We start from the raw sequence: 24,424 nt of genomic DNA on the forward strand, positions 1-24,424 counted from the left end.
TAAAATGGCAACACATCACACCAACGCATGTATTGTCAATTGCCGCTTGTACTACAACGCAACAGTACAAATGACCCTAAAGGGAATCTGGTGGGACAGCTGTTATCTGTCATAGCCACCAGCTCTTACATAAGTAATGCCTGTTCCTGGACAAAGCACATGTCTGAAGCATCAAACATTGGATCTGAAACAATCGCCACTCCAGAAAAAAGGCAGCTTCAAGTGCTGTGTTCTTTGGTAAAATCCTAATAGGTTCTCTTTAAAGTTCATTTTCAGTAAAAAGAAAAAGCACAAACAAAAACAGAAACCTCATAAGTAGTTCAGACTTGAAAAAGAGATTGTTTAACTTTTTTGCCTGTTACAGTAATACTTGCACCCATGGAGCGATGACTGTGGTACAGATAGATTTGGCTAGATGAACAAAGACTTGTTTTATTGTCTTATTGTTGACTTAACCAAACTAACAGTCAACAGAATATCAAATTCTTCCCACAAAGGACCCCTACAGTACATCAAACCTATCAGATTTTACACCCAGACGACACTAAATCAAACTGTATCCCTTAAATTAATAAACAGAACCAAGCAGTGTGCTACATGAAAATAAATATCAGCAAAGTGGGTGTATGAAATATGAAAGTAGTTATATGGTCAATATTTTTCTAACTAACCATGTACAGGCATTCACTCTCCCCCATGCTTTTTTTTTTTTTAACCCATTCCTTTCCCACTTACCTGTTATGCCGAGTTGTTTTTGATTTACATACTCACCTGCCCAGAGAATCCAGCATTGTCCTGCTGTGACCTGCTGCTCAGGTGACACAACCTACAATGGATATAAAAATGTCTACACACCCCAGTTAAAATGTCAGGTTTCGGTGATGTAAACAAAATGAGGCTAAGATAAATCATTTCAGAACTTTTTCCACCTTTAATGTAACCTATAAACTGTATAACTCAATTGAACAACAAACTGAAATCTTTTAGATGGAGGGAAGTAAATTAAAAAACTAAAATATGGTTGCACAAGTGTGCACACCCTTAAACCAATACTTTGTTGAAACACCTTTTAATTTTATTCCAGCACTCCAGTCTTTTTGGGTATGAGCCTATCAGCATGGCACATCTTGACTTGGCAATATTTGCCCACTCTTCCTTGCAAAAACACTCCAAATCTGTCAGATTGCGAGGGCATCTCCTGTGCACAGCCCTCTTCAGATCACCCCAAAGATTTTTGATCGGATTCAGGTCTGGGCTCTGGCTGGGCCATTCCAAAACTTTAATCATCTTCTGGTGAAGCCATTCATTTGTTGATTTGCATGCATGTTTTGGGTCGTTGTCATGTTGAAAGATGAAGTTCCTCTTAATGTTCAGCTTTTTAGCAGAAGCCTGAAGGTTTTGTGCCAATATTGACTGGTATTTGGAACTGTTCATAATTTCCTCTCTTTCTTGACTAAGGCCCCAGTTCCAGCTGAAGAAACACAGCCCCAAAGCATGATGCTGCCACCACCATGCTTTACTGTTGGTATGGTGTTCTTTTGGTGATGTGCAGTGTTTGTGAGCCAAACATATCTTTTGGAATTATGGCCAAAAAGTTCAACCTTGGTTTCACCAGACCATAATACATTTTCCCACATGCTTCTGGGAGACATCAGATGACTTTAGCCGGGCTTGGATGTTTTTCTTCGTAAGAAAAGGCTTCCGTCTTGCCACTCTGCCCCATAGCCCAGACAAATTAAGCATATGGGAGATTTGTCACATGTACCACACAGCCAGTACTTGCCAGATATTCCTGCAGCTCCTTTAATGTTGCTGTAGGCCTCTTAGCAGCCTCCAAAACCAGTTTTCTTCTCTTCTTTTCATCAATTTTGGAGGGACGTCCAGTTCCTGGTAATGTCACTGTTGCGCCGTATTTTCTCTACTTGAAGTTGACTGTCTTTACTGTGTTACAGTGGAGCATATCTAATGCCTTGGAAATTATTTTGTACCCTTCTGACTGATAACTTAAGAATGAGATCCCTCTATGCAGACCGACCATGGCTTTTGCTGTAGGATGCGACTGAGAAAATGTCAGGAAAGACCTACTAGAACAGCTGAACTTTATTTGGGGTTAAGCAGAGGCACTTTAAAAATGATGGCAGGTGTGTACCGACTCCTATTTAACATGATTTTGAATGTAATTGCTTAATTCTCAACACAGCTACATCCCCAGTTATAAGAGGTTGTGTACACTTAAGCAACCACATTATTTTAGGTTTACTCCCCCCCCCCCCCCCCCCCCAAAAAAAAAAAGATTTCAGTTTGCTTTTCAATTGAATTGTACAGTTTATAGGTCACATTAAGGTGGAAAAAGTTCGGAAATGATTAATCTTTGTCTAATTTTTTTACATCACAGAAACATGACATTTTAACGGGTGTGTAGACTTTTTATATCCACTGTAGGTCTCAGCATCATTTTCTTCTCTGATGTCATTGGGAGCTTGGCTTCCTCTTCCAAGTTCAAACTGACACCCCCTGATGACGTGAGGCTGTTGTGTGTCCTGTTCATGCAGCACAGTGGCTAAGTGGTTGCACTTCCACCTAGCAGCATTAGGGTTATCGGTTTGAATCCCAATCACGGCACTACCTACATGGAGTTTGAATATTCTTCTGTGCCTGCGTGGGTTTCCTCCTGCACTCCAAAGACATGCTGGTAGGTCAATTGGTTCCTGTCTAAATTAGCCCTAGTATGTGTGAAAGTAAGTTAGAGACCTTAGATTGTAAACTCCTTGAGGGCAGGGATTGATGTGAATGGACATTATGTGCTGCATAAAATTGACATCGCTATATACACTATGTTGCCAGAAGTATTAGGACACCCCTCCAAATCATTGAATTCAGGCGTTCCAATCACCTCCATGGCCACAGGTGTATACAATCAAGCACCTAGGCATGCAGACTGTTTCTCCAAACATTGTTAAAGAATGGGTCGGTCTCAGGAGCTACACGAATTCAAGAGTGGTACTGTGATAGGTTGCCACCTGTGCAAGAAGGCCAGCTGTGAAATTTCCTTGCTACTAAATATTTCACGATCAACTGTTAGTGGTATTATAACAAAGTGGAAGCAAAATGTGAAAAACAGCGACTCAGCCATGAAGTGGTAGGTCACGTAAGATGACAGAGTGGGGTCAGCGCATGCTGAAGCGCACTTGTCAACTGTCTGCAGAGACAATAGCTGAAGACCCCCCAAACTTTGTGGGGCCTTCAGATTAGCACAACAAAAGTGCAGAGAGAGCTTCATTGAATGGGTTTCCATGGCCAAGCAGCTGCATCCAAGCCTTGCATCACCAAGTGCACTGCAAAGCGGCTGATACAGTGGTGTAAACCACGCCGCCACTGGACTCCAGAGCAGTGGAGACGTGTTCTCTAGAGTGACCAATCACGCTTCTCTGTCTGGCAGTACAATGGACGTATGTGGGTTTGGCAGTTGCCAGGAGAACGGTTCTTGTCTGACTGCATTGAGCCAAGTGTACAGTTTGGTGGAGGGGGGATTTTGGTGTGGGGTTGGGCTTGGCTCCAGTGAAGGGAACTCTTAAGGCGTCAGCATACCAAGAGACTTGGAACAATTTCATGCTCCCAACTTTGTGGGAACAGTTTTGGGATGGCCCCTTCCAACATCAGTGCACAAAGCAAGGTCCATAAAAACATGGATGAGCAAGTTTAGAGTGGAGGAACTTGACTGGCCTGCACAGAGTCCTGACCTCAAACCGACAGAACACCTTTGGGATGAATTAGAGCGGAGACTGCAAGCAATACCTGACCTCAAAAATGCGCTTCTGGAAGAATGGTCAAACATTCCCATAGACACACTCCTAAACCTTGTGGCCAGCCTTCCCAGAAGAGTTGAAGCTGTTGTAGCTGCAAAGGGTGGGCCAACTCAATAATGAACCCTATGGACCAAGTCTGGGATGCCATTAAAGTTCATGTGCGTGTAAAGGCAGGCATCCCAATACTTTTGACAATATAGTGTAAGTACCTGTAATAAATAAAATACGTGCCATTTATATGTCAGATTGCTTCAGGAGAGAGTAAGATGTCATTCTTGCATGGGTGAAAATGGTGAATGAGATGGACTGAAAAGTTAAAAAAAAGAAATAAATACTTTTTGCTGTCTTTGTGGAGGGAGAGGAGTGCAATGATGCCCAAGGCATCTATTCAGTGAAGGTCCTCTTTGATTAAGACATTTTATACCAAAGTTCTTAAAAAAGTGCATAAATAACTGTATGAAGGGGCATCATCAATTAAAATACATTTTACATTCTTACCTGAAGTTCAATTCCAGGCAATGGGGTTTTTTTTTCTAAAATCGGGAGAGTGCAAAATCTGGTGCAGCTGTTCATAGAAACCAATCAGCTTCCAGTTTTTTTTTTGTCAAAGCTTAATTGTACAAGCTGAATGGCTACCATGCACAGATGGATCAGATTTTGCAGTTTTAGTAAATCAAACCCTATGTATCAGGGAATTCCATTTAGCCAGCTTGCTAAACATGCACACATCTTTAGTCACAGCTCTGCACATACAGTAAGGCTCTTCACATGGGGCGGACCTGTCAGCAGATTCACTTGCTCAGCAGGGGATATGCCCACCTATCCCCACTGAGCAAGCAGATGACAGGTCTGTGTCCACTCCGCTTATGCAAAGCGGACACGTACACAGCCTGCTGGCCTCTATGGGCTGTCATCTGATCCCAACGGATCCCCTCTGTCTGTTTTTAGCACAGGATCAGATTGGATCCAGGCTGGTATAAAACGGACACATGTCCGTTTACATCTGTTACTCCAGAGAGAGCAATGGAGCATCCAATCGGATCCGCTTGAAAAAAAACGGACAGGAGGATCCGATCTTTCCACTCATGTGAAAGGGGCCTAAAGTCGTGGCCAGGCATGCACCGGTGCGCTTGTCTATTCATGTGCTTTGCAATGTGCATGCCTACATTCAGTGTTGTGCCAGATGGCCTAATTAAGGGATACTCTAGCTTAGTGTCGGTGCTGAATGGTCTTCAGCTTGTTCTTCATGATTTGACCTGAGTCCTGTACAAGATTACAGTTACTGTCCTGGCTCTTCCGTTACTGAATCTCAGCTTCATTCATGACCTTGATTCAGTTTAGCTTGTGATCTTGTACTGCACTGCCTGCTAATTGCTGACCCCAGCTCTCTTTGTGACTCCGCTACCATCTCTGATTCTGTTCTACGCAATCACCTACCGTGTTTCCCCGAAAATAAGACACGGTCTTATATTTTTTTTGGCTCAATAAAACACACTAGGTCTTATTTTCAGGGTAGGTCTTATTTTTTAATGCACAGTTTGGACGGGAGTGCAGAGGTGAATTGACAGGCAGTTGTGGATGAGAGTTACTATAGAGAGGGCCAGCTGATGACAGTTGTGAGTTGCAGTCAGGTGTTGCAGAGGTGAATTGACAGGCGAGTCTCAAACAGGGTGCAGAGATGAGCCACAGACAGGGTGCAGGGGTGAGTTGTGGACAGGGGATGCAGAGGTGAGCTGTGGCTGAGGCTACAGGGGCAAGCTTTGGACAGGAGGTGCAGAGCAGAGATGTAGCCTTGGGTTTGCAGAGGTGGGTTGAAACTCAGCTCACCTCTACACCCCCCCAGCTGCAGCTCACCTATGCACCATGTCTGCAACTCACCTGTAAATATACCTCTGCAACATCTGACTGCAGCTCACCTTTGCACATCCCCCCATCTTCCTCCACTTCCCTCATATGGTTAGCTAGCTTTACAAAAAACACAGCTGTCAGCAGCCGGCCCCTCTCTATAGTAACTCCCGTTTTAGGTCCTATCTTTCCACACAGTGCACCAAGTGCACTTACTCACCGCTCCACCACTTCCCCACTGGCCGGTGATCACCCCTGGGGCATTGGCTTCCATGCATTAGGCTGCAGGATGAGCTGCCCCACCCCTACACACACTGCATACTGCACCTGCAGATATCTGTTCCTTCCCTGTCCCACAGTGAGTACAGAGGTAGGGAAGTTCTGTGGGAGTGGATGGTGCTGTCACTTACAAGAGGGATTGCAACTTGCAAGCACAAAAGCTGCGTTTCTTTGTTTATAAGAGACAGTAGATATTGGTGTGCACAGGGCCAGTGCCGGAGGTGGCGGAACAGTATTCCGCCACGTTCTGGCTGAAAAAAAGCCCTGATCACAACTAGGTTTTTTTTTCAAGGTAGGTCTTATATTTTAACAATTCCCAAAAGTAGTACTAGGTCTTATTTTCGGGGTAGGTCTTATTTTCGGGGAAACAGGGTAGTACCAGCTCTGCACTCCTCTATAATCACCTACAGTTGTCAATACGTATCTCTGCTGCCTGCCTGATGGGATCATTGATGGATCTGAACCTGCAGCCTACCAGAGTTCCCCTTTAGGTTTTGCTAATTTCCATCTTGGTTCTGCTGATCCTTTGACTGACACTTCTAACTGTATGCTCTGCTGATCTTCCTAGTCAGTATCTCCAGTCCCAAGGTTTTGCAATCCACTTGTCTCTTGGCACCATATGGTTTACTCCAAGGATGCTCGAGCAGGTGATACAAGCGAGGCTACCCTTATGATTTCAGTCTCCTATCAGGTGCCTGGCAATGTGAAACTAAGTTGATGAGCACCTGGCACTATCCAGTAAAACACTGCAGCGGTTCTAAAAGCGTCGTTTAGAACAGCAGGTAAGAATCTATTGATTCTTTGCAGGCTGTGTGCAGGCCTTGTGAATGTAGACTAATGCAGGCCATAGATGGGGAGAAAAACGGCCGATTTTTCGTCCGAAAATAAAACCGGCCGATTATCTTATCGTTAGTGGACGATTTTGTCGGCCGTTTTTCGTGTATTTTGGACTTTCAGATTATCGGTGATGTTGGAAAATTTTCGAAAAACGCCCGACTTTATCCTCATTGATGGTCAAAAACGAACGATCGTTTTCCGAAAAAGGATCACAAAGGCCACAAAATGACATCATTTCCCGTTATAGGTTACTCATTAATCGGCCGATTTTCGTAATAATTGGTGGTCAGGTAAGTTTTTTTAGACCGACAGATAGTTCGTTAATCGGCCAAAAATCTGCCGTTTTTCTCCCCATCTATGGCCTGCATTATTCTGCCAAAGTCAGCTCACATGACAAATCAAGGACACTGCATTTCTGGTAAGATCATGAAGTATTTTATGTACTTGCTAAAAGTGTTCTTAGCCTGAAAAAAGAAAAACTAATGAAGCCATCACAGAGAAAAATGATACAAAGTGGCATAAAAAGTTTGGTGCCAATTAGTGTTGGGCTGAATGTTCGACTCGAACATTGACTGTTCATGTGTTCACTTAACACAAGAATATGGACGTTTGGCGGGCTGTTCACCTGCTGCGCTCCACAATGCACTGCGCCCTGACAGTGCATTGTGACTGGTCAAAGCAATGCGCCTGACCATTGAAATCAATGGAAACCGCTGCAAAAACGCATTAAAAAAAAAAAAAAAAAAACAGCCACAGTGCATTTTTGGTGAAGTTTTTGAGTCACATGACATATTAAAAATGAACCGCAGATGCAGTAAGCGAGCGTCAATAGCAAACATGCACTTTTTTCCGTGGATCAGTGTTAAAGTAGCCTTATAAAGATCCACATTTACCTAAACAGACATCTTTTTATGCATGTGCTTTGTTTAATAAAATCACCCCATGTATACAAGTATACAGAAGTTCATTAAAGTTAATTATAAAAAAAAAAAGGTGATCATTATATTCATTAGAGCATTATACACCTTAAGTAATAATACAATGAAACATTTCCTAGAAGTCTGGTGACTTCAAACATGCTTGGGACAAACATAAATCTATGCTCAGGCAAAAAAAAAAAAAAAAGTTAACTCCCCCCAAAAAAACACGGGCAAACTCAACAGACCACTAGGTAATTTTTCTGCCGTCACTTTTCTATGTTTTTATGACTTTAGGAAGGAAAATGAGAAACTATATGGACGATGTGGTTTTTAGTGAAAGCTGATAGTTTAAAGCAATTTCAAGGAAACAACTTTTAAGGCCATCCACAGTACATAGTCATCTTAATGTGCATCTTCTGCATAACCATATGAAGCAAGCTGTCCTGACATGTTTTGCAGACAAAAGGAAAAGTGTATAAACCAGGAATCTAAGATCACTTGAGAGCAGTGTGACTAACCAAACATGGGTAGGCCAGCTTGCTGCTGGGTATATAAAGACATCACATGTGCAGCAGCTGATCTCTCAAATAAATAGAAAGCAATTATCTGATTAATCACTGCTCAGCAGCACTGCAATCCAACACCATAAGCAATTACCAGTTGAATAATCATCCAGACATTTAGGCTACGTTCACACTAGCCTTGTGTGCAGGCGGCAGAGAGGCGTTTGGGAAGCGTTTTTACCGCTTCCCAAATGCCTCTGCCAATTCTGCACATTACAGCACATGGTGTTGTTCTAACAGGAGCGTTTGCGTCGCGTCGCGGCAAAACGGACGCCTCTGGTCGAGTCAGGAGGCTTTGAAGCCTCCTATTCTCGTCTATGGTGCCGCTCCGCAAACGCCCGGCCGGCGTTTGCGGTGCGGTTGCGACGCGGTTGCGGGGTGTTTGCGGAGCGGTAACACCACTCAAATGCATTATAGGCGTTTGTGGGGCGTTATTAACGCTCGGCAAACGCCTAGCAACCGCCGCTAAACCGCGCATGCGGCGTTTGCAGAGCGTTTGCCGAGCGTTAAAAACGCTCCGCAAACACCGGACCAACGCTTGCCAAACGCTACAGGGGCGTTTGGCAAGCGTTGGCAAAACAGCCTAGTGTGAACGAGCCCTTAAAATTAAGATTCTGATTGGTTAGCTTGTATGACTTGGGTCTCATGCAGACAGGTGAATGAGGGCAGATAGGTTGCTGCTTTCATATGCAGCAGCACTGTATGCTATGACCACATACAAACTGGAGTTAGATGTGGCCAGAAAGGCCATCCCTGGATGTAAACGGCCTTCATTCAGAGTCCGTGTTCTCATCAGTTTCTGGAACCTAAGCCTCCATCAGGTTTATTTACCTAAAGAGTAGAGGCTATTAACTTTTCACATTTTTTGTTAGTGAACACGCTGCTCTGTTTGAACACCCAATTATGTGCAAGGGTAAAAATATTATCAGTTATATACAGTATTTTTCTAGTATGGGGGGGAGGTCTTCAACTTTCTAAACAAAGGTTCAGTTTACAGTCCTTCAAGCTTTATGGGGGCCAGACTGTGGCCAATCAGGGTAGAAAATGTCCTAGGGCGATTTTTTGGTATCAGTGGGAGGAGTCATACCCTACAAAGGATGTCAGTGGTTGTAATAATGCCCCACCATTGGGTGTCAGTGGCAGTAAATAGGCTCCATTGTTGGTGTCAGTAGTTGCAATTAGTGGTGCACCCAAATGAAAATTCTGGTGCCGAAAACAGATACCGAAAATTCAGAATGCATGTGGCCAAAAACTGAAACCGAAATGTCTGCAAATGTGGGGGTTGGGAGGCTCAAAATTTTTTACTTTAATGTGTATTTTTTTTTTAACTTATGATTTTATTGCAATCATATAGGGGACCAATACTCCCCTATGCGATAGTATATGAGTGACAGGTCCTCTTTGTAGGGGGGAGGGGGTGGAGGGGTTAGTGTGTGCAAGGAGGGGGCAGGAGTGCAGCAGTGTAGACACTCAGGCTCCCTCACTGGCTGCCACTATATGTCAATGCCAGTTTTTAAATGTAATTAACAGCTTTTTTCCCCCTTCTAGAAAGAGCTGTCATTCTCCCCACCACTAAAGGAAACAAAAAATGGGCAGAGTCACCCAGTGATATTACCCAGTGACCCCACCCCTTTGTTTCCTTTAGTGGCGGGGAGAATGGCAACTCCTTCTTGGAGCTTTAGCGAAGGAAAGCGGTAGCTCACTGTATACATTGCTCCTCTTCTGCCTTTAAACAGCCGCCCCTCCCACCCCCCATTCTGCAGTACACACAGCCCCCTGTATCGGCTAAATTTTTCCTATTGGCAAAATGCCGATAGGGCTATTTTTGAACAATATGTTTCAGCCGCTGAACTTTTGGTGCATCCCTAGCTGCAATTATGGCCAATTGTTGGTGCCAGTGGGAGAAACAGTGCCCCATCATTGGCGTCATTGGATGGAATAGTAAATGGAAAAAATCCCCATCATTGATAGTACTTATGGCCAATTGTTGGTGCCACAGGGAGAAATAGGTCCTCATAAGTGGGAGAAATATTGCCCCAAAGGCAAGCAAAAGGCCACATCTGGCCTTTGGGCCGAAGTTTGGAGACCACTGGTCTATCCTGGTCTACCAGGATAAATTGTGCCTTTGGGCACAAATAAATGGTGATCCTGACAGTCCCTCATTTACTTTTCCAAACTAACCATGCTAAGCACAAAAACAGATATGTGCTAGCATGGGGAGTTGGTATTTCAACCGCATAGCCATACTTAAGCGCACACCCATACAAAGGGGCTGAACGAAAAAAGACTGAGGAGCTATTTTTTGTGGATCAGAATCACAGAGGTAATGCTCATACAAAAATCCCCGTTTAGTTCAGAGTTGTTATTTATAAAAAAAAAAGAGAAATTGATTATTTAGTGTGAAACAGATTGCTAAATAATTAAACATGGTTTAGACTACCTGCAATCTTCTACTTTGGAAATGACCACTGAACACATTGATAGTCACTGTATACAGCACATAAAAAGCCATAAGAGTTCCAAGGAGCCATGGTGCAGAAAAACAAACTACTGCCTAGAATCCATGCTGGAACTCAGCTATGCTCATTTCAGCATTAGTAATGGATTCTAACCTAAATTCTTTTATTAGGAAAAAAGAGGAACTGTTCAGTTTTCCAATAAAGCACAAACAACTATAACTAATGCATGGCATTAACACATACAATACCTCCATTATATTCAGGCCACTTCTTGAATCCTAGTTACTATTTCTGACTTGTTTCATCCAAAAGAAAAAAGGTTTTGTTTGACTAAAGCAGAGAACTCTATAATTACAAGTGTTTATAGAAGATTTATTGGTAGAATAAACGGATTTGTGAAAACATTACTAAAAAAAAACAAAAAAAAAAAAACTTTATACTGTGACAGCTGCTCTAAACCAGCTGTCTGAGTTTGCAGAAGAAGTCTTGTAAGACCTGTGCAGAATTTCTAGTGCTGCAGAAAATAAATATTTTAGAGGGTTAATGTGGTATTAAATCCAACAGCAAACATTTATTATATTGCAGCCTACCATTTCTTCGATGTGGTGACTGCATTAGTTTTCTTTTTTAGGCTTTTTCACCTGGTGATCCAGCCAGTAGGTCTGTTGTTTTTCAACAGAACAAGCAGTGCTGCAGATGTAACAGAGGGTTAAGATAAATCATTTACCATTGACAAGGGTGCTTACAATGATCAGCTTTTATTTATGTAAATCCTTTATCACAAAAAGGAGCAAAAAACTGTTCCTGTAACGGTTTTCCCAGTTGCCATCCGCCCTATAGTTTTAATGCTACAGGGTAGGTTCCCTGCGCAAAAATCACACACACAGCTCCGATCGTGGATAGGGGTCATGCGTGCCCGCCAACGCTGTGATTTGGTGCAGCACCAGTCAGCAGATTTAAGCCAGTGATGTTTGGCCTGGATCTGCTGAGTGATCACTGCCCTATCACAGATCTTTTTGTACCTGTGTTTGTATCATTTCCTACGCCTGTGTATTGTAATCTTCTCTCCCTGGGCACATTCCATTCCAGAGAAAGAAGATCCACTGACAGTAAAAGCACTGTAGGTTCCATTTAACCACCTGATCGCCACCAGTTAACCCCCTTCACTGCTCTGCCACCAGTGTCATTAGTACAGTGTACATATTTTTATTTATTTTTTTTGCTGATCACTGTATTCGTGTCACCGGCGACTTCAGCTAGCGTTAACGTCAGTTAGCGTCTCTCCCAGACAGCTCGCCACTACATCAATCACCACATTTAACTCTCTGATTTCCAGGAACACGCTCACATACACAATAAATCTCCATTGCTACTATAGTGTCTGAATGGATAAATATCTTTGATCAGATCAGAACTATATCAGCGTTCGCAATATTATAGTGTTCCCAAAAAAGCAGCATTAGCAGGATCAGCCCCAGCACCTGCTAACACCTGCGTTTAGCCCCTACACTTAACCACCCCCCCATTCTCCCCCAGCAAGTACAGTGTCAGTAGATCATTATCACTTGATACATTGCACACAAAACTGCAGGGTTAGCAAGATCAGACCTGATCTCTGCTTTCACTAGCAGGTACATTTTTTGTAGCTGTTCAAGCAGTCCCTGACAGCCAGGTGCTCTTTTTCCCGTGAGTCGCACTAGATACGTATAAATTTAGTGGCCAAAATGTCCAACGAAAGGTACACTACCGTACTATGTAGTACGTCCCAGGAGACAAAAGGATTAGTCTCCCTTTGCCTCATGCTCTTGCATGAGCAAAAATTCACAGCTGGTTCCCAAATCCAAGATTGCGATACCAGGGATTTGTAAAAATGAGAATTAACAGCTGTGGGAAAACAGCATTGGAATCCATGGACTGCTAAGTACCTGATTTTTAAAAGTCAGCAGCTACAGTGAAATTCCTCTTTAAACCACTTTAATACAGTGCTATAGCCGAACGATGGCTACAGAGTGGTTCTCTCATTCTGGGAAAGAGTCTATAGACATCCTTCCTAAAAACACGCATCAGACGCACTCTGTGACACAGCTAATCACAGATCGTGGTAAAGGGACAATAACGGGGGGGGGGCATGGCTAGCATCACATGCAGTAGGACGTGTGCCTAGATAGCTCTGCTGGGTATCCTGACTTTCCTCCTGATAGGCACCACGTTCTCCGACCAGATTTGCCTCCTTGGTCCCTGGGATAAACTCTGACTCTCCTGCTTTCATTTGCTGCCCCTCTTCCCCTATTCTGTAATGGCAAAGCAAGGAAAAGAGGCCCGAACCTTGCCTGAGTTGGCTGGGCAAGAAGGCGGTACCCTGCTCCATGCAGCAAAGGAGAAACAGAGGAAGGCTGCACATACGTTTTTTGCCAAACCGCTCACCAGAGAGAACTTACAAAAACAGCTCCTGGACTCCAACGCTGATCCGGACTTGGGCTCTACAGGTAGTGATTGGACCCCCTCAGCTCTAGCAGACCAGGAAACCCCATCCTGCAGCCCCAGAGTGAGTATCCTATCCTCCATGTCTAATATGGCACAGCCCACTTCACCTGGTGATGATAATCCTGAGCCTAACCTTAGAGAGATTCTCTCAGCGGTCACTACTTGCACCTCATCTATTGTGATCTTACTGGGGAAGTAAAAGGGATAAAAGTGGAACTGTCCCTGGTGCGTAAAGATATGCAAAAGCTGTGGGACCGCACTGCTGCATTGGAGGAGAAAGTGAGCACACTGGAGGATGACTGACAACCATTACACAGGGATGTGCGTTATGTGCAATTAGTCTCTTCTACCAACACCTCTAGATTGGAGGATTTAGAAAACAGATTACGCTGAAATAAAGTGAGAGCGGTCAGAATTCCGGAACGTGCAGAAGGTAAAAATCCTGTAGCTTTTGTTGAAGCCTGGCTAACCTCCACCTTTGGGAGTGATGCTTTCTTCCCCATGTTTGCTGTGGAGTGTGCACATAGAGCTCCTCCTCACCCCTGTTTTGCTTACTCAACTACTGGGACAGAGATACCATTCTTTTTAAGGCCAGCAGCAAAGGCAATATGTCGGTTGACAATGTTCAAATATCCTTATTTCCAGATTTCTCAGCAGAGGTTCAAAAGCAACGTTCAAAATTCCTGGATATTAAAAACCAGCTCCGGGCTCTAGGCCTTCAATATGCCATGTTATATCCGGCTAAAACTTAAGGTAATTGCTGAAGACACATCTCACTTTTTCGACAGTCCTAATGCAGCCATGAACTGGTTGGACGGAGCGGAACATCACCTTGCGAATCCTCCTGGAACATGATCTTGGGGACTCGGATGATCCTTGGTGCCTTGAACTCAGCTCAGTAGTACGGGGGGGTACTGCTACCAAAATTCCTTTTCCCTCATATTGGTGGTCTTTCCCCCATTTGATATCCCCACACCTAACCACTGAGGATCTATTCACAATTATTGGCTACTGTGCAGGATCGTGCTAGTCTCCGTGGTAGGACACAGTGGACCCAAGATATTGGGGATATTGCTGGAGACGCCTGGGATGCTGCCCTGGAGTCCGTACCGGTAATCTCTCTCTCTCTCCCTCACACAAATTATCACAATTATTTATTCTCCATCTGGTTTGTAGGACCATAGCAACTGCACCAGTGGGGCAGGAGAGACTCCCCTTATTGCCCAAGATGCAGGGTTGCTCAAAACTGTACAGGTACGGGAGGGAGGTCCTACAGACCATTTCTCTAGTATCACAATATACGGTTTCCCAAGATCTCTTAAACTTATCTGTTGGGTGCTTTGGATCAGGAGACACTACAACCCGGAACTTATACCATAGTTTCTAGGCTACTATATCTGTGTGGCAAGGCTGGTTAGATGTACCTGGGCTTGCCCCTTCTCAATTGTTAGTAGACAGGCTCTTGCAGGTGTGATACCCTACTCTAATGCAGATAACGCCATATATCCCTCAGGAAGTGATCGCGTATACCCATAGACCTTTTCACAGTGTCCCAGGTGAACTATTCATTTATTCAGGTTTCTATATTATGTATTGTCAAGGTAGTTATGGCTCCTCATATTTCAATGCTGTCTGTTTAATGCTTCTGATTTTCATATGTCACTAGATCTGCGCATCCAAGGTTTAACACCGTTTACTATGCTGATTGTATCTTCAAGATCCTGTAAGCATTGTTCCCATTTTTCATTTTCTTTGACAATAAAAGTTGTTTGGCAAAAAAAAAAAAGGGTCAATCACAGCGGCCCTTTACCATCTGTACAATCACATCTGATCACATGTAAATGGACTTGCCAGTTATTGGCAGTCTTTTCCTCACACACGGTCTGTGTGAGGAAGAGACAGCCAATACCCAACAAGACTGTTGGCGATCTATTTACACTGATAATCAGGGCACTGATCCTCAGTGTCCTGACAATCATTGCAGCCTATCAGTGCCGCCTTTCAGAGCTTCCTCATCAGTACATTTCAAAAATGAAAAAAGTTTGTTTTTTTTTCTAAATTTTTAGTCTTTTTTCATTTAGCAAAAAATAAAAAACCCAGTGATTAAATACCACCAAAATTAAAGTGGTTGTACAGGCTTTTTTTCTGAAATAATAAACATGTTATACTTACATGATCTATTCAATGCCTTCTGTATAGAGCGGCCCCAAACCTCTTCTTCTGGGGTTCCCTGCCAGCATTTATGGCTCCTCCTCTTCATGCAAGCCCCCAAAACCAGCCACTTGCTATGGGGCACATCCGTGTGCTCAATCATGAGCAGGGCTGTGCGCGCCTATTGACACATACAGCATGACTCAGCCCCCCCCATCCTGCTCATTGATTGACAGCAGCAGGAGCCAATGGCTCCCAGTGCTGCCTCTGGGAGCAGAAAGAGAAGAGAGCCACTGAAAATCGGCAGTGCTGGATTGAGATCAGGCTCAAGTAAGTATACAGATAGGTGAGGGATACATGGACATTTTTTTATCTTCATGCAGGGAATGCATGAAGGTAAAAAAATATCTAGCGTTTAGAACCACTTTAAACTGGCAATCTACCTTGCAATGATCCACCTTATTTCTCTATAGATAGCCACCCATACAAAGCCAGATCTTTTGCAGACTATAAATCTAAACGCCATATTTTTAGAAAAGGTGTAGATATACAGTATATGTACACTACACAGCATTAGATACAATTATAAGTCCTTTTGTGTTGCTGTAATAGCCAAAAAATCCTAGATGGATCAAAATGCCAGGATTACTATGAAAATGGTGCATCTGTGTTGACTTACAATTCTTGTCATCCTCATTTCAGCACAATTTACTAACTCAGAACATTTACTCAGCTCAGTAGTTTGCTTATTGATACAATGGTGACTGTGCCCTGGAGCTAAAAACAAACAGGAATGTCAGCTTCTGTATTTCTATCCTGAATAGTGCTCTTTAAATTGGAACTGAAGCAAGGATAAACATTTAAAACAATTTAAAGTGACCTAAACCCATCAATTTAACAATTTCAAAAATCACTTATTTAAGGCATGTCAGGAATGAAACTGCCACATTTGCTTGTGCTCTCAGCTAAACTGTCAAACCATCAAATGTCTGGTGTCATAACTGATCACATGTAACAATGCAACCACACCAGGAAGCAATAAACCATATAGGCTAATCTTCATATAATAAATAGGGCACTATATAATATAATGCAGGCCTCAAAATTTCCACTCACCTCGCATTTGGCGAGTGGAAATAACATGGGGGCGAGTGTGTACGCCGGGCTGCGTAAAGCAGCTGCAGCAGCTGGGCTGACCCTCGGGCCAGGGCCGCTCACCAAGTCTCTCCATGGCTGCTCAGTTCCCTCTATGGCCATTGGAGCAGGGGGTGGGAACTAGCAGTCACTAGACCCATGACTGTGAAGGAGGAGCCCCTATGGCCTGATGCCGGATAGCTGTCTCTACTGCCACCACACACACCACTGGGAGCTGGCCCAGACCAGAAAAAGTGAGTGAGCGCTAGCCTGCCAGTGAACACTTACTAGTAGAACAAAAATGTTAAGAATTTGTAAAAACTCAGTTTAACTCTGATGAGACATCATGAGAGGATGCTTTAGTGTACTTATAGAGCTGTCTGATCCTTCATTTTATCTTCTAACATGTTGTCCTCTGTTCAGCATCACTCACTTTGTGAGACAGAGAGAGTTCTTGCCAAGAACGGTCTGTCTCTTTCACAATGTGAGTGAAATTCTTGGACCCAACATGGTGACCGGCATTAAGGTTTGGCCCAGTTCACACTGCCATGACAGGGCATATTGCATGTGATTCGCGCAGAAATCACACTGCATTCCTGTACAAAATCGCATGCGAATTTTGCAGCAATGCAATTTGAGCCTATTCATTTTGTACGGCTCAAATTGCACCGCATCCCTACCAAAATGGTGCGGGAAACTTTTTTTGTCGCACCAGAATTGGATCGCATGGGTATGCACACCCATGTGATCAGATTCTGCAAATCACACTGAATGTTGCGAACCAATTTTGGGGTGTCGTTAACATACACACCTGCAGCGGTTCACGTGAATGGAGTGGGATTTTGATGCAATGCTGGAGATGCATAGAAATCAGCAAATTCCACACAGCATCAGTGTGAACCAGGCCTAGGCCTAGTTCACACTGATGCAGTGCAGAATTCACACTGATGAGGTGCGGAATTCGCACAGATTTTTGTGCTATTCCAGCACCACATCAAAATTGCACTTCGTTCATGTGAACCACATAAAACATTTCAAGAGATAATTTACGAGGGTGTGTTTAGGGGTGGAATTAGGGGTATAGCAGGGTAGGGGTTGGGTGGGACAACTGGTAGCAAGTAACTTTTAAGGCCTGGCTACTAGCTCAGGGCTTAAAATTTTGAGCCCCAATATAATGTAATGTAGTCTCTGGTCCCACTCTTATGGGCTGCTAGCAGTCCACTGGAGAAATGAAAATGGTCACAAAGAAAACTATATGTTGCACACTAATAATCAGAGGGTGTCCATGACTGTAATAAAGGGTGAGGAATAAATGATCAATCTTGCTTCCAGAGAAAGTCTATATAAAAGCCATTTCATGGCAGTAAGGCTACGTTCACACTAGCGTTGTGTGCAGGCGGCAGAGAGGCGTTTTGGAAGCGTTTTTACCGCTTCCCAAACGCCTCTGCCAATTCTGCACATTACAGCACATGGTGCTGTTCTAACGGGCGCCTCTGGTCGAGTCAGGAGGCGTTGAAGCGGCAAAACGGACGCCTCTGGTCGAGTCAGAAGGTGTTGAAGCCTCCTATTCTAGTCTATGGTGCCGCTCCGCAAACGTGCGGTTGCGGAGCGGTAACACCATTCAAACTGCATTATAGGCGTTTGTGGGGCTTTTTTTTAATGCTCGGCAAACGCCTAGCAACCGCCACTAAACCGCACATGCGGCGTTTGACGAGCGTTAAAAAACGCTCCACAAACGCTGGACCAACGCTTGCAAAACGCTATAGGGGCCTTTGGCAAGCGTTGGTAAAACAGTCAAGTGTGAACAAGCCCTTATATAGTCACTATAAAAATGCAGTCCTATGTAAACAAAAGATCACATCCAACCTCTGTACAAAAAAAAAAAAAAAAAATGTATCTCAGCACTGGTGGTGAAGGTGGAATCTGTGATCACATACCAGCTGGAAAGGACACACTGGACAGTAGCTGCTGAACCCTATGAGGATGTCGGAAGTGACGAAACGCGTCAGGGCCGGGACTGTGCAGCAACCGGAAGTGACGAAAGCGGAACCAGAAAGGATATGATTGGCGCCATTGTGTGACATTCGGCGGTGGGGAGAGCACTGCAGGGCTTCACTATCTGCAGCATTTTTGAGCTTGAATTTCTTTTATTCTTGTAAGTGGCTATTTGGGCTTCTCTTTTGTGTTCTTTCCCTTACATAACCATTTGGGAGGTGATCATAGAGGAGGAAGAAGGGTGTTTGTCACCATTTTCAATGCCTTTATATCTATTACCAACCAATCTATGGAATGATACCTGTGCATCCTGAAGAGAGTGACATCTTGATGTATGGGAGATGGTTATTGTTTTCTTTAAGTGATTTGGCCAACAATGAGTGTGGGGGGCATATTCATTTGATGAGTGAACACCCGAAAGGGGGGACATTTCATTTTGTACACGTGGTGAACATTCTTGGAGAACTTGAAGATTTATGTGGGTTTATTATGTACTTTTTTACATCAAAAGTCATATTTTGATATTTAGTTTTGTTTCATTCACTTTATGATGTTTTGCGCTACTTAACCACTTTAAGTTGTTCCTTTTTTTGGTCACACTGGCTGTTGAAGACCCGCAGAAGCGCTTCGTAGTGGCCCAGTGTGTAACAGCCCAAGGAGACACCAAGAAGATGGATGCTAAGTGTGGTATCCAAGGTCCGGGCGTGATGTAATCAGCAGCACCATGATCGTCGGGGGAGTGGTCATGGGAACTCTCTCACCAATAGGATGACGTGTTTCAAAGCACCAGGCTTCCTTATCAAATCCGGATAGGTGAGAGAACAAAGACATTAAGTAGATGATGCGAGTCACAAGGGGAGAAGAAAGGACCAGCTGATAGGTTCACTGACTCGTCCACCTTTGCACCCACTGAGAAAATACCTCTCTGAATTGTGCCTATGCCAAGCAAGCGGCCCCCTTTGGTCACCAAGCAGCAGGACCCAGAGGCTAGTGGCAATCCAAGCTGGAACCATGTAAATTGGAAAAATACCCACACTCAAATTTCAGCTGTAAACCAGCTAAAAAGATTCCAGGCGCATAAAAAGAAGAAGTGGTGTGCAAAATTGTACAATTCATTTTCTTTAGAAGTCAGCCACAGCCTAAGCAGACAAGCCTATCCCCTTCCAGCATACTGGTCCCCACCACGCAGTGGTCTCTCTGCAGAGGTCTAACACACACTCCTGTCAAGTCAAACCTATACCTAATCAGCAAGGTGTATGCTCCCTGCTGATTGGAGAGCTCTAGCAATGGCTCAGCAGGAGGCCACTGCTTCCACACAAATACAAGGGGCCCTTCTCCACAGCATGCTGCAAGAGGACAGGTTTTTCTACTTCGGTCCTGACCATTTCTGAAAAACACATATGGTAAGCTATTGTAGGCCTTTTGTTTTGATGCACCTGGAATTAGCCAATTTAAACTGAAAGTTCAGTTGAGCATTAAAAATACACATCTCAGAGGAGAGGCTTTTGTTTCCACAGCTAACAGTCTCTGAAGTGCTCCGACTTTGTTTACATGTCTTTCTGCTGCATAGATTTCAATGAGCTGCCCATACATCAATTCAGGGACAGACCAATGGAAAGCCCATTGAAGTTAAAGCAGACGCTTTGCACTTATGCCTTACTGCACCCAAGAAAAATACAAAGCTTCTGCACTATATAGGGTACCAGTAACTGGAATAAAAACGCCATATACCGGTTGTTGGTACATGTTGCATTAACAGACATTTCACTTTGCATTTACAAGTATTTTGTACTTTGAAATGTGCCTGCCTCCAACGTTTGGTTGTAACCCTTGAAGAGGGGAGCTGGTCTCCCATCCCTGGACACTTTCTGTGTATTGGTGTTGAACATTTTTTGAAATATGTATCTTTAAAAATAAAAATGCCACATGCTAGTGGACCAACAGAATGTTCACTTACTGTCTGTTCACACTGAACCCACCTTTGAAATCATGCAACTTACCTTGAAGTCACATAACTACATGTCAGTGCAACTTCAGGCGCAGATGTCTATGCAAGTCGCACCTGAAATTGCAAAAAAAATAAAAAAATAAAAAATAAAAAAAAAATATATATATATAAGTTCACCCAACTTGGCAAATCTCTTTGGGTTCACAAACCCAGGGCCAGCCTTCCTTTTTGGTGAGCCCCTACCACTCCCTCTCGTTACAGTAACCCATCTGCCTACCTGATAATCCTGATTAGCCCCTCTGCATCAGTCCCATTAGCTACCTGCTCAGAGAGCAGAAGACCCCTTTCAAGGTTGTCGGTTCTGCCCAGTGTTGCAACTTGCATCTCCAGATCTCTAATGCGAGCTTCCAGAAGGGCAACCCGCTCATATCTGTCGAAGTGGTATCTATCCTGGAGCTGTTACTCCATTGCTGCATACATGCGGCACACTGCACTGTACAAAACCTTCCACCCTGCTAGCACTCATTATCCCAGTTACAATATTACTAATAGGAAATATCAGTTGTCACTTACAGGTTAGCAGACTCCTGTTTTTTTTTTACGCCACTTAAATCAAATGTCCACTTTGTCAAAGGTCCAGAGAGCAAAATACAGGCAAGCTCAAGAAGAGTGAGCTCTACATGAAAGTCCTACGGACACAGCTGATCACGTGATGTGGTAAAAGGCCAATCACAGCAGCCTTTTACCATGTGATCAGCTGTGTCCAATGGCACAGCAGTTCACCGGTAAATGCAGTTGCCGGTTGTCAGAAAATAGACTGGCACTGATCATCAGTGCCCTGATGATCAGTGCCCAGCAGTGCCACCCACCAGTGCCAAGCAGTGCCGCCCACAAGTGCCCATCATCACTGAAAAAAATTACCTGTTTGCAAAATTATCTAATAGAAACAAAAGAAAAACTTTTTGTTTTCAAATTTTGTTGCTTTTTTTTTGTTGCAATTGTCATTCAAGGTGCTTCCAGCCAGCAAAATGTGCCAGACATTGAACCAGCAATGGTTCTAAAGGTTTAAGTTTTTTTACCTTCATGCATTGTATGTATGAAGGTAAAAAACCTTCAGCGCTGACAGTTCGTTATGAGAGGAGAGCCGGTAATCCGCATTCCTCAGAGGGGAAATGTACACTGATCATCAATGCCGCCTGTCAGTGCCCATCAGTAATGTCTGTGAATGCCCACCAGTGATGTCTGTCAATGTCCATCAGTGCCACCTACCAGTGCCCATCACTGCAGCCTCATTAGCGCACATCAGTAAAGGAGAAAAATTACTCATTTACAAAATTTTATAACAGAAACGAAGGAAAAAACTTTTTTTCCGCAAAAATTTTCAGTTGTTTTTGGTTTGTTTATCAAAAAATAAAAAACCCAGTGGTGATTAAATTCCACCAAAAAAGCTCTGTCTCAAAAAAATTATCAAAATTTCATATGGTACAGTGTTGCATGACCGCGCAATTGCCAAAGTGCGCCAGCGCTGAAAGCTGAAAATTGGCCTGGGCAGGAAGGGGGTGAAAGTGCCCGGTAGAAAGTGGTTAAAGTACTGTACAGTAAGTGTACACTAGGTGTGAATTCTTATTACCAAAGGTAAGTTAGTCTTGAGACAGATGCCAGCGATCCTGTGACAGGGATCAGCATTCTACTACTGGCAGAACTCTTCTCTGCTTTGTAACTGATTGTCTTCACAAAAAACAACTCAAACAGCCAGCCATCACCAGTGATGGGAGTGAGAACAGCAGGCCTGTCATGGCACAAATGGTGACCTGCACCTCTTTCAAACAGCAAGATACATTGACAGCTGCCACGAATAATCTTGTCCAAATAACTATATAGATGAAGCAGCGCATTTATATAGAAATCACCAAATTACAAATGTGACCAATAGGAATGAGAAAATGGGTCATAAACAGTACATACCGGTATAATGAAAATGCTGTGTTGGCTGATTACTTGTGGTATTTATCTTACTTTTCTTCAATCTCCAGGGCGACTTTCATGCAAAATTAAAATCCATGAGAGTCTAAGTCACATTGAAGTCACATCAAAGTAGTGCAGAAACCTTTTAAAAAGTTATTGCAACTTGAGTCACATTGAAACAGCTATCACTGAAATGACTGAGTTTTCACTTGCCATGTGACTCTATGGTGTTGACTTACGAAGACTGAAGAGAGCAGAATCTGGTGCAGCTGTGCATGATAGCCAATCAGTTTTTAACTTCCGCTTGTTTAATTATGCTGTGATGAAAAAAAACTGGAAGCTGATTGGTTTGCATGTAGAGCTGCACCAGATTTTTGCACACTCCAATTTTAGTAAATCAACCCCTATGCGTCACAAGTTGCATGCCAAGTCGCAGCAATGTGAACTGGAGCTAAGAGTGCATTATTTAACAGATTTAAATATTTAAGTTTTTCATGTTTTGCATTTAAAATTTAGGGTTTCATTTTAATGTTATTTTAGCACAATTTTTTTCACACACGAATGCTGCATTAGAGGAAGATTTTCTATGAATGAAGATACAGGGAAATATTGAGAATTTATAAAAAAACATTCCTAAGTTGGCCATAAATGGTTACAAATTCAGCCGCTTAAGCAGGAATAGGATGAATCTTGATCTCTGTTCAACAGGAGTCAATCGTTAGATTGACTTCTGTCAAACAGGAATGTTGGAAAACTTTCTGACAGAGTCCTGCTGTCACAATACAATATCCCAGCAGAGGGGATGATTCCTCTATATGCCTCATTTGGATGGTTGAATCAGTTCTTTTTTTCTCATTTAACCAACTGGCTGAAAAAAAAAAAAAAACCCTAGTCATAAAATAACATTAAAATTTTAAGTGCAAAACATGAAAAACTGAAATATTTAAAATCTGTTAAATAATGCACTCTTAGCCCCAGTTCACATTGCTGCGACTTGGCATGCAACTTGTGAAATTGGAGTGTGCAAAATCTGGCATGGCCAGCATCCACCTGGTAGGATATCATACATCTGTCATTCTACAACGCTCATATTAATCCCAACATGTTGGGAAAAAAAAAGTCCTTTGACATGCTGGCTGCATTAGTCTTTCAGTTATCTTTTCCTTTATGAAAAAAATAACGGTCACGTCTATACTAATTTCTCCATGGTTCCTGGAGCAGACAGGATCTGGTACAGCTTTGTATGGCAACCAATCAGCCTTTTTCTCTGCCTTTTTCAGCTAAGCTTTGAAAATGAAAGTTATAAGCTGACTGGTTGCCATGTACAACTGCTCAATTCCCCGGATTGTATTATTTGGAAAGAAATAAAACCTTTTATGAACGAGAACCTGAAAAGTGAGCTCCCTATGTCTAAGCAATTGTGAGAAGTGAAATGCGTTGGTGGTATCCTGGCACCAGATTGCCTGTTTGTGCATGATTTGGGTTTAATAAATTAGAAATGAGCTTTTATAGCGAGTGGCTCTCCATTTTGTTTTGGAGGAGTATTCAAAAAGTTATGTGCAGTAGCTCACAACTGTGGAAAGCCAGCTCCTGCATCCAGGAGATGAGAGAGAAAATTAGCCTGCAGCGGAGTTTTGTCTGTTTATACTATATTGGCAGAATTCATCTTTAAATGGAACTAAACCCTCCCATCCTTTACAGCCAAGGAAGATGGCATCTTAGCCTCAGTTTGATCTGCACGTGATCACTTATGACACCAGTCATTTGACAGTTCAGTTGAAAGCACAACCAACCATGTTTAGGGGAAACAGTTAAAGCAGAACTAAACTCATCAATTTAACAGTTTCAAAAACAGTAAAATTCACAGCATCCTGGGAATGCTGTTACATGTCAACCAAACTGTAAAACCATCAAATGGCCGGTGTCATAACTGATCACATGCAGCACCACGGCAGTTGCAGATCAGAAGGAGGCTAAAATGGCAGCTTCCTTGGATTAAAAAGGAGAGGAGGGTTTAGTTCTGCTTTAAACTCCAAAA

At 43.2% G+C, this 24,424-nt stretch overlaps 1 protein-coding gene across 7 annotated transcripts in view; it reads right to left on the minus strand.

Annotated features, from left to right (window-relative positions):
• ATP6V0A1 (ATPase H+ transporting V0 subunit a1) overlaps positions 1-24,424 on the minus strand; it is a 172,109-nt gene that overhangs the window by 141,422 nt on the left and 6,263 nt on the right. Inside the window, exon 1 of one of the 7 annotated variants that reach the window (XM_089668775.1) lies at positions 20,474-20,535. The exons of the other annotated variants lie outside the window; for them this stretch is intronic. The gene's annotated coding sequence lies outside the window, so the exon portion shown is untranslated. Of the gene's footprint in view, positions 1-20,473; positions 20,536-24,424 lie in introns of those variants that run through there. 7 annotated transcript variants of the gene reach the window in all.

The sequence above is a fragment of the Staurois parvus genome, unplaced genomic scaffold, assembly GCF_062004578.1.
Source record: "Staurois parvus isolate SC_StPar_1 unplaced genomic scaffold, SC_StPar_1.0 ptg000063l, whole genome shotgun sequence".
NCBI classification, from domain to species: Eukaryota; Metazoa; Chordata; class Amphibia; order Anura; family Ranidae; genus Staurois; species Staurois parvus.